This window comes from Giraffa tippelskirchi, chromosome X, assembly GCF_054371585.1.
Source record: "Giraffa tippelskirchi isolate mGirTip1 chromosome X, T2T-mGirTip1v1.2.pri, whole genome shotgun sequence".
NCBI classification, from domain to species: domain Eukaryota; kingdom Metazoa; phylum Chordata; class Mammalia; order Artiodactyla; family Giraffidae; genus Giraffa; species Giraffa tippelskirchi.
In genome coordinates, this window is record NC_137289.1 from 130358191 (window position 1) to 130368168 (window position 9978).

A 9978-nucleotide genomic window follows, 5' to 3' on the forward strand; every position below is an offset into this window, starting at 1 on the left:
TGAATGGAGGCGAAGCTGAGTGCACTGGTCTTCAGTATTTCTTTACTGAAACATTGATACTTTCTTGTTTTGTTTGAAGGTTGGTTTCATTTCCTATTACTCCTAACTTCATATTCAACTCAGAATTTCAACTGGGGTATTAATATTTTGAAGTAGCCTCCAGTTCTTTTATATCTTTTCTGTATTTTTAAATTTTAATTACTTTCACATGATTGAGGTGAACTGCCCTGCTCCTGTCGAGATGGCGTACAGGAATATGAGATTTCTGATCACCCACAGCCCAAGAAATGAGTCCCTAGTCAAATTCTTACAGGAGCTTAAGAAGAACGGAGTTACCACCATAGTAGGAGTGTGTGAAGCAACTTACAACACTGCCATTTTAGAGAAAGAAGGCTACCATTTTAGAGAAAGAAGGCATCCAGGTTCTGAACTGGCCTTTTGATGATGATACACCACCACCCAGCCAGATCATTCATAAGTGGTTAAAACTTGCAAAGAAATAAATTTTGTGAAGATCTTTGTTGTTATATTGTGGTCCACTGGACTACAGGTCTTAGGAGAGCTCCAGTGCTGGTTGTCCTAGCATTAATTGAAGGGGTAATGAAGTATGAAGATGCAATTCAAAAGACAAAAGCAATGTGGAGCTTTTGACAGCAGGCAAGTTTTGTATTTGGAGAAGTACTGTCCTGCAAAGTGCTTATGGCTCAGAAACATCAGATATAACCATTACACCAGTCAGTAAAAGAGCACTGCCTGATGCTATGGTCTTGGAAAGGAAACTTGAGATGGAACTTCATTTATTTCAGCCATTGTGAGAGCTTGGTAATACCAAGTCCAATGACGCTTGCATAGGAACATTGAAAGGCAGTTTTCGCAGGCCACAGGCTTGCCAGAATGAGAGCCCTCTCTTTGTTTTATGTTACTTTGACATTTAGTAAAAGATTCTATCTCTCTAATATTTAAAATGTGTTTTGTATTTGTAGCAATTGTATCTTATCAGTATACAAGAAATTTAGAGTAGTGAGGTGCCAAAATACCCAGCGCAATACTCGTACACTTTTAGCGTCATATACTCCTTCAGTTCAGTTGTCACTCAGTTGTGTCCAACTCTTTGCTACCCCATGGACTGCAGCACAGCAGGCTTCCCTGTCCATCACCAACTCCCGGAGCTTGCTCAAACTTATGTCCATCAAATCGGTGATGCCATCCAACCATCTCATCCTCTGTCGTCCCCTTCTCCTCCCGCCTTCAATCTTTCCCAGCATCAGGGTCTTTTCCAATGAGCCAGTTCTTTGCATCAGGTGGTCAAAATATTGGAGTTTCAGCTTCAGCATCAGTCCTTCCTTAGGAGGTTTATTCCTTAAGTCATTTCACACATTGAAGGTAGGGCCTATGTGATCACCTGCTCATTTTATGTGTATGTCTTCCATATTGCAATTGATATATATTAGGGGCTTCCCTGGTGGCTCAGACAGTAAAGAGTCTGCCTGCAATGCAGGAGACACTGGTTCAATCCCTGGGTCAGGAAGATCCCCTGGAGAAGGAAATGGCAACTCACTCCAGTAAGCTTGTCTGGAGAATCCCATGGACAGAGGAGCCTGGTGGGCTACAGTCCCTAGGGTCACAAAGAGTCAGACATGACTGAAGCAGCTTAGCACAGCACACAGCACAGGATTTATACAATCGTTAATTTTGCTGGATTTGTACAAAGTCTCAGGTAATTTTGAATTTGTTTCAATGAACTCAACGTTTATGCTGTTTTAAAAATTGCATTTTGAAAAATCAAACACACACAAAACTCTTGTTGATAGTTCAATCTCTGTTGCACAGAGCATACAGTTTCCAGACAAAAGAGAATTACAGTTAAAGTTTGCACTTTGGGGTGCAGCTTAACAGAGAGGACCTGAGAAAGAATGGGCAGCTTTCGCGGGTGGCTATATTGCCAGTAAAATTTTTCCAAGTGTTTTTTAAATTCAGTAAATATTTCTAAAAGGTCAAAATACTTTCTAATTGTAGCTAAAAGTCTTATAATAAATATTCTGGAAATTCTGCAATGTTTTGTTCCATATGTATTAGAAGTTATTTACCAACTACTATTCAAATTGGAAGTTAGTTAAAATTAATTAATTAATTGTAGTAGGGAGAAGAGCAATAATTAAATTAGTATTACATGAGAACATCCCTGATGGTCCAGTGGTTAAGACGCATGCTCCCAATGCAGGGGACACAGATTCCATCCCTAGTTGGGGAACTAAGATCCTGCATGCCACCTGGTGAGGCCAAAAAAAGAAATTAGTATTACACATGTTTTGTTTCAGATAAATGTCAAAATTCATAGTACTTTTCTTTAAAGCAATTTCAAATGAGGTGGGTACCAACATTAGTAGGGAAGTTAATGACATCCCTTTCAATAAATAAATACTTGTATTACTTTTATAAAAGTCTCACTTTACTAGTTGAAATGTTGAGTATTGAATGCTTTGTAAACTCTAGGCTAAGAGAAATGCCCTGGAACTCCAAGAGAGGGTAGGATACTGTAACGGCCTTCATAAAGTAAGTCTTGTAAAGTTAATACAACTTTGTGAAAACTGTAAGTGCAGTGATAGGTAGATAAGTATAAACAACTTCAGGAACACAAAGGTGAAATTTAGCCATCACTGCTTCTGGAAGAAAGAGTGGTCAGACAACTTTTACAGAAAAGGACAATGCCAACAATTGTGGTAGATTGAATTACTGGTCTCATTTCTCACTATCAGTAGAAGTAGTCTTCCATCCTGTTACCAAGGCCTCATAGTGGTTGAACTGCATTTCCCTGTTTTTTTGAATTTGCATGGGGCCATTTATCTTGTTTTAGTCGATGGAACGTTAATGTGACATAAGCAAAGGCTTGAAATCATCCATCAGAGGTTGGCTTGGTCCTTGATACCTCCATGAGAAAAAAATGCCTTAGTTATTTCATTGCCCATTTAGTTGGGGTTGCAGAATGATACACATAGAGCAGACTTAAATTTGATATTACTTATGCGTACATGCTCAGTTGCTCAGTTGTGTCTGACTCTTTGCAACTCCAAGCATAACCTGCCAGGCTTCCTTGTCCATGGGATTCTCCGGGCAAGAATACTGGAGTGGGTTGCCATTTCCTACTCCAGGGTATCTTCCCAATCAGGAATTGAATCCATGTCTTTTGCATTGGCAGGTGGGTTTTTTGCCACTGAGCCACCTGGGAAGTGCCAATATTACCTGTAGCTAAGTCCAATGGAGCTACTAGGTAGCAGCTAAGCCATGCCTCAATCAGATAAACCCCAAGTCAATGAAAAATTGACGTGTTTTATTATGCAGCCTTATTGTAGCAATAGCTAACTAGTATAGTTAGCCTTTCAGCAGCTATTTTTAAAAAGTGTTAAATGCAGAAATAGTAATTTGTAGGCCAGCTGAAAACTCCAGAATATTTGATTAATTAATTGAACCTTATTATTACTGTAATGTAATGTATGCAGGACTTAGTATGCTTTAATACAAAGTTTGAATTTATTTGAATATATTTGAAATTGTTTCCTAAAAGGTAAGAATCCTATCTCAATTTTCATTGTATGTAAACACTTAGCACATTACCTGATAGAGGGTAATCAACTTCATTGAAATAAGTGAATTTAGACACTCTAAAACCATCACCTATAATTGCTATAATTAAACATAATCCAGTGTAAAATCCTAGACTGAAGCTTCCCAAAATCATATTTTGTGATCCATGCTATGGTCAACAACTCTTTGTTTAGCTTTTTTAAAATATTAGAACCGAATCTAAAGATGGGAGATAACAAACTTTGGTGTCTAAGAACTGATGTACTATTACTGAACCAGGTCTGGTTGCCCACAGTGCAGCAAGCCAAACCCTGAGAAGCCCAGGTTTTATGGCCAAGAGTTTATTCACAAGGCAACCAAGTAAGGAGATGGAAAACGAATCTCAGATCTGCCTCCTGAAAACAGGGGGGTGGGGGAGGGTGGGGGGGGTTAGAGCTGGAATATTTCTAGGATAAGCAGGGTGATCTTCAGCATGGTGAAAGGTGATTGGAGGTAGGGGAAAATATGAGGTAATTGGTATTTTGGGCAGGTACATCTGGGTTACATGCTTCTGCAGATTCTAAGTGGAGGCCCTTAGCATGATCTGAGGGAGGAGTCTCTGAGCCTCTGACATCAACAGGCATCCCACAGCTGCACAGGTGCAGTTTCAGTGTTGGTTTCCTATCTGCTTTACTTGGCTTGCAGTGGACAAGAGCTGATTCCAAGTTCCTGTAAAACAGCTGGGCTACCGTGAACCTGGGAAGATATGCAATTAAAGAGAAGGAAAAAAGAAAGAAAAATAAAATAACTAAAGTGAGCTTGCTCTTTGAAGGAAGGCTACAAGCAGGGGAGTTTTTAGGTGTTCCCTTAGCTGCTGTTCTATAAGACAAGGTCAAGAATTCCTATTAGTCGGGGGTGGTCCTAAGATGGTGGAGGAATAGGACGGGAAGACCACTTTCTCCCCCACAAATTCATCGAAAGATCATTTTAAGGCTGAGTAAATTCCACAAAATAACTTCTGAACGCTGGGGGAGGACACCAGGCACCCAGAAGGGCAGCCCATTGTCTTCGAAAGGAAGAAGGACAAAATATAAAAGATAAAAAGAGAGACAAAAGAGTTAGGGATGGAGACCCATCCCAGGGAGGGAGTCGTGAAAGAGGAGATGTTTCCAAACACAAGGAAACCCTCTCACTGGCGGGTCTGTGGGGAGTTATGGAATCTCAGAGGGCAACATAACCAGGAGGAAAAATCAATCAATCAATAAATAAAACCCACAGATTATGCGCCTAACCGCAACTCCCAGCAGAGAAGTATCCCAGACGTTCGCATCTGCCCCCAGCAAGCGGGGGCTGAACAGGGAGGTGCAGGCTGCATTGCTTAGGGTAAGAACCAGGCCTGAATGAACTGAGAACAGTCTGAGGGAGCTAACATGAGATAGCAACCCAAACTGTGGGATAGCCAGGGAGAGAGAAAAAAAAAACAGAGAGAGAGAGAACTTTCCTGCGAAAAGCTCTAACCCAAGGCACTGCCAGGCCGCTCACAGAACAAGGACTGAGCGAATACCAGAGGAGAGCTAGCTGACTGGGGACTTGCCCATCCCCTGCCAGAGGCAAGGAGGCAGGCGGGCACCAGCCAGAGCCAGAAAGGGGCAATCTCAGCTCCAGAGATGGCATCTTCTACCAAACTGTGAGCAGGCTCCCAGTTGCTAACCAAGTCTTCCTAGGATCCTAGACGGTTGACATCCACCAGGAGGATCGCAGCCAGAGATCAGCTCCCCAGAGGAGACACACAGCACACCTGAGATGGTGCTCCAACCAAAAGACAAAGACTGGCTGAATGGATACAAAACAAGACCCCCATATATGCTGCCTACAAGAGACCCACCTCAAAACAAGGGACACATACAGACTGAAAATGAAGGGCTGGGAAAAGTAATTTCATGCAACTGGAGACCAAAAGAAAGCAGGAGTAGCAATACTCATATCAGATAAAAGAGACTTTGAAATAAAGGCTGTGAAAAGAGACAAAGAAGGACACTACATAATGATCAAAGGATCAATCCAAGAAAATATAACAATTATAAATATATATGCACCCAACATAGGAGCACTGCAATATGTAAGGCAAATGCTAACAAGTATGAAAGGGGAAATTAACAATAACACAATAATAGTGGGAGACTTTAATACCCCACTTACACCTGTGGATAGATCAACTAAACAGAAAATTAGCAAAGAAACACAAACTTTAAATGATATAATGGACCAGTTAGACCTAATTGATATCTGTAGGACATTTCACCCCAGAACAATGAATTTCACCTTTTTCTCAAGTGCACACAGAACCTTCTCCAGGATAGATCACATCCTGGGCCATAAATCTAGCCTTGGTAAATTCAAAAAAATTGAAATCATTCCAAGCATCTTTTCTGATCACAATGCGGTAAGATTAGATGTCAACTACAGGAAAAAAACTATTAAAAATACAAAATATGGAGGCTAAAAAACACGCTTCTGGATAACCAACAAATCACAGAAGAAATCAAAAAAGAAATCAAAATATGCATAGAAACGAATGAAAATGAAAACACAACAACCCAAACCTATGGGATTCAGTAGGAGCAGTGCTAAGGAGAAAGGTTCATAGCGATACAAGCTTACCTCAAGAAACAAGAGAAAAGTCAAATAAATAACCTAACTCTACACCTAAAGCAACTAGAAAAGGAAGAAATTAAGAACCCTGGGTTAGTAGAAGGAAAGACATCATAAAAATTAGGGCAGAAATAAATGAAAAAGAAACAAAGGAGACCATAGCCAAAATCAACAAAGCTCAAAGCTGGTTCTTTGAGAAGATAAATAAAATAGACAAACCATTAGCCAGACTCATCAAGAAAAAAAGGGAGAAGAATCAAATCAACAAAATTAGAAATGAAAATGGAGAAATCACTACAGACAACACAGAAATACAAAGGATCATAAGAGACTACTATCAGTCAATAAACTATATGCCACTAAAATGGACAACTTGGAAGAAATGGACAAATTCTTAGAAAATAACAACTTTCCAAAACTGAACCAGGAAGAAATAGAAAATCTTAACAGACCCATCACAAGCATGAGAATTGAGACTGTAATTAGAAATCTTCCAGCAAACAAAAGCCCAGGACCAGATGGCTTCACAGCTGAATTTTACCAAAAACTTAGAGAAGAGCTAACACCTATCCTACTCAAACTCTTCCAGAAAATTGCAGAGGAAGGTAAACTTCCAAACTCATTCTATGAGGCCACCATCACCCTAATCCCAAAACCAGACAAAGATGCCACAAATAAAGAAAACTACAGGCCAATATCAATAATGAACATAGATGCAAAAATCCTTAACAAAATTCTAGCAAACAGAATCCAACAACATATTAAAAAGATCATACATCATGACCAAGTGGGCTTTATCCATGGATGCAAGGATTCTTTAATATCTTCAAATCAATCAATGTGATACACCACATTAACTAATTGAAAGATAAAAACCATATGATTATCTCAATAGATGCAGAGAAAGCCTTTAACAAAATTCAACATCCATTTATGATAAAAATCCTCCAGAAAGCAGGAATAGAAGGAACATACCTCAACGTAACAAAAGCCATATATGATAAACCCAGAGCAAACATTACCCTCAATGGTGAAAAATTGAAAGCATTTCCCCTAAAGTCAGGAACAAGACAAGGATGCCCACTCTCACCACTACTATTCAACATAGTTTTGGAAGTTTTAGCCACAGCAGTCAGAGAGGAAAAAGAAATAAAAGGAATCTAGATTGGAAAAGAAGACGTAAAACTCTCACTGTTTGCAGATGACACGATCCTCTACATAGAAAACCCTAAAGACTCCACCAGAAAATTACTAGAGCTAATCAATGAATATAGTAAAGTTGCAGGGTATAAGATAACCCTGTATGCGAGACATCAAAAGAGACACAGATAAATAGAACAGTATTATGGACTCTATGGGAGAGGGCAAGGGTGGGATGATATGGGAGAATGGCATGGAAGCGTGTAAATTATCATATGTGAAACGAATCGCCAGTCCAGGTTCGATACATGATACAAGGTGCTCGGGGCTGGTGCACTGGGATGACCTGGAGGGATGGAATAGGGAGGGAGCTGGGAGGGAGGTTCTGGAAGGGAAAAACATGTACACCCATGGTGGATTCATGTCAATGTATGGCAAAACAAATACAATATTGTAAAGTTAAAAAAAATAGATAAATTAATTTAAAATAAAAAAAATTAACACACAGAAATCCCTTGCATTCCTATCTACTAACAATGAGAAAATAGAAAGAGAAATTAAGGAAACAATTCCATTCACCACTGCAGTGAAAAGAATAAAGTACTTAGAAATATATCTACCTAAAGAAACAAAAGACCTATATATAGAAAACTATAAAACACTGATGAAAGAAATCAAAGATGACACAAATCAATGGAGAAATATACCATGTTTATGGATTGGAAGAATCAATATAATGAAAATGAGTATACTACCCAAAGCAATCTATAGATTCAATGCAATCCCTATCAAGCTACCAATGGTATTTTTCAGAGAACTAGAACAAATAAATTCACAATTTGTATGGAAATACAAAAAACCTCGAATAGCCAAAACAATCTTGAGAAAGAAGAATGGAACTGGAGGAATCAACTGGTGTGACTTCAGACTATACTACAAAGCTACAGTCATCAGGACAGTATGGTACTGGCACAAAGACAGAAATATAGATCAATGAAACAAAGTAGAAAGCCCAGAGATAAATCCACACACCTATGGACACCTTATCTTTGACAAAGGAGGCAAGAATACACAGTGGAGAAAAGACAATCTCTTTAACAAATGGTGCTGGGAAAACTGGTCAACCACTTGTAAAGGAATGAAAGTAGAACACTTTCTAACACCATACACAAAAATAAACTCAAAATGGATTAAAGATCTATACATAAGACCAGAAACTAGAAAACTCGTAGAGGAAAACATAGGCAAAACACTCTCTGACATTAATCACAGCAGGATCCTCTATGACCCACCTCCTAGAGTAAAGGAAATAAAAGCAAAAATAAACAAATGGGATCTAATTAAACTTAAAAGTGTTTGCACAACGAAGGAAACTATAAGCAAGGTGAAAAGACAGCCTTCAGATTGGGTGAAAATAATAGCAAATGAAGCAACTGACTGAGAATTAATCTCAAAAATATACAAGCAGCTCCTGTAGCTCAATTCCAGAAAATTAAATGACCCAATCAAAAAATGGGCCAAAGAACTAAACAGACATTTCTCCAAAGAAGACATACAGATGGCTAACAAACACATGAAAAGATGCTCAACATCACTCATTGTCAGAGAAATGCAAATCAAAACCACAATGAAGTTTGAGAATGGTTGAGCCTTTCTCAAGCCGGTCAGAATGGCTGCTATCAAAATGTCTGCAAACAATAAATGCTGGAGAGGGTGTGGAGAAAACAGAACCCTCTTACACTGTCAGTGGGAATGTCAACTAGTACAGCCACTATGGACAATAGTGTGAAGATTCCTTAAAAAAATGGAAATAGAAATGCCATATGACCTAGCAATCCCACTGCTGGGCATACACACCAAGGAAACCAGAATTGAAAGAGACACGTGTACCCCAGTGTTCATCACAGCACTGTTTACAATAGCCAGGACATGGAAGCAACCTAGATGTCCATCGGCAGATGAATGGATAAGAAAGGTGTGGTACATATACACAATGGAATATTACTCAGCCATTGAAAAGAATGCACTGTATCAGTTCTAATGTGGTGGATGAAACTGGAGCCTATAATAAGCTGAAGTAAGAGTGAAGGAAGTCAGAAAGAAAAACACCAATACAGTATACTAACACATATATATGGAATTTAGAAAGATGGTAATGATGACCCTCTATGTGAGACAGTAAAAGAGACACAGATGTATAGAACAGTCTTTTGGACTCTGTGGGAGAAGGAGAGGGTGGGATGATTTGAGAGAATAGCATTGAAACATGTATGTTACCATATGTGAAACAGATTGCCAGTCCAGGTTCAATGCATGAGACAGGGTGCTCAGGGCTGGTGGACTGGGATGACCCTGAGGGATGGGATGGGGAAGGACGTGGGAGGGGGGTTCAGGATGGAGAACACATGTAAACCCATGGCTGATTCATGTGAATGTATGGCAAAAAACACTACAATATTGTAAAGTAATTAGCCTCCAATTAAAATTAATTAATTAATTAAAAAAAACAAAAAAGAATTCCTATTAGTCATCACCTTCTGTTAACTCCATGGGACATTAATACCTACATATAATTCAGGGTTTCCTCAATGGCTCAGTAGTAAAAAGTCCACCAGCCAATGCAGC

The 9978-nt window shown here is 39.2% G+C and overlaps 1 pseudogene; it reads left to right on the top strand.

The window, feature by feature from the left end:
* Window positions 1–208: 208 nt before the first annotated feature.
* LOC145535762 (protein tyrosine phosphatase type IVA 1 pseudogene) lies at window positions 209–742 on the top strand (annotated as a pseudogene).
* Window positions 743–9978: the final 9236 nt, after the last annotated feature.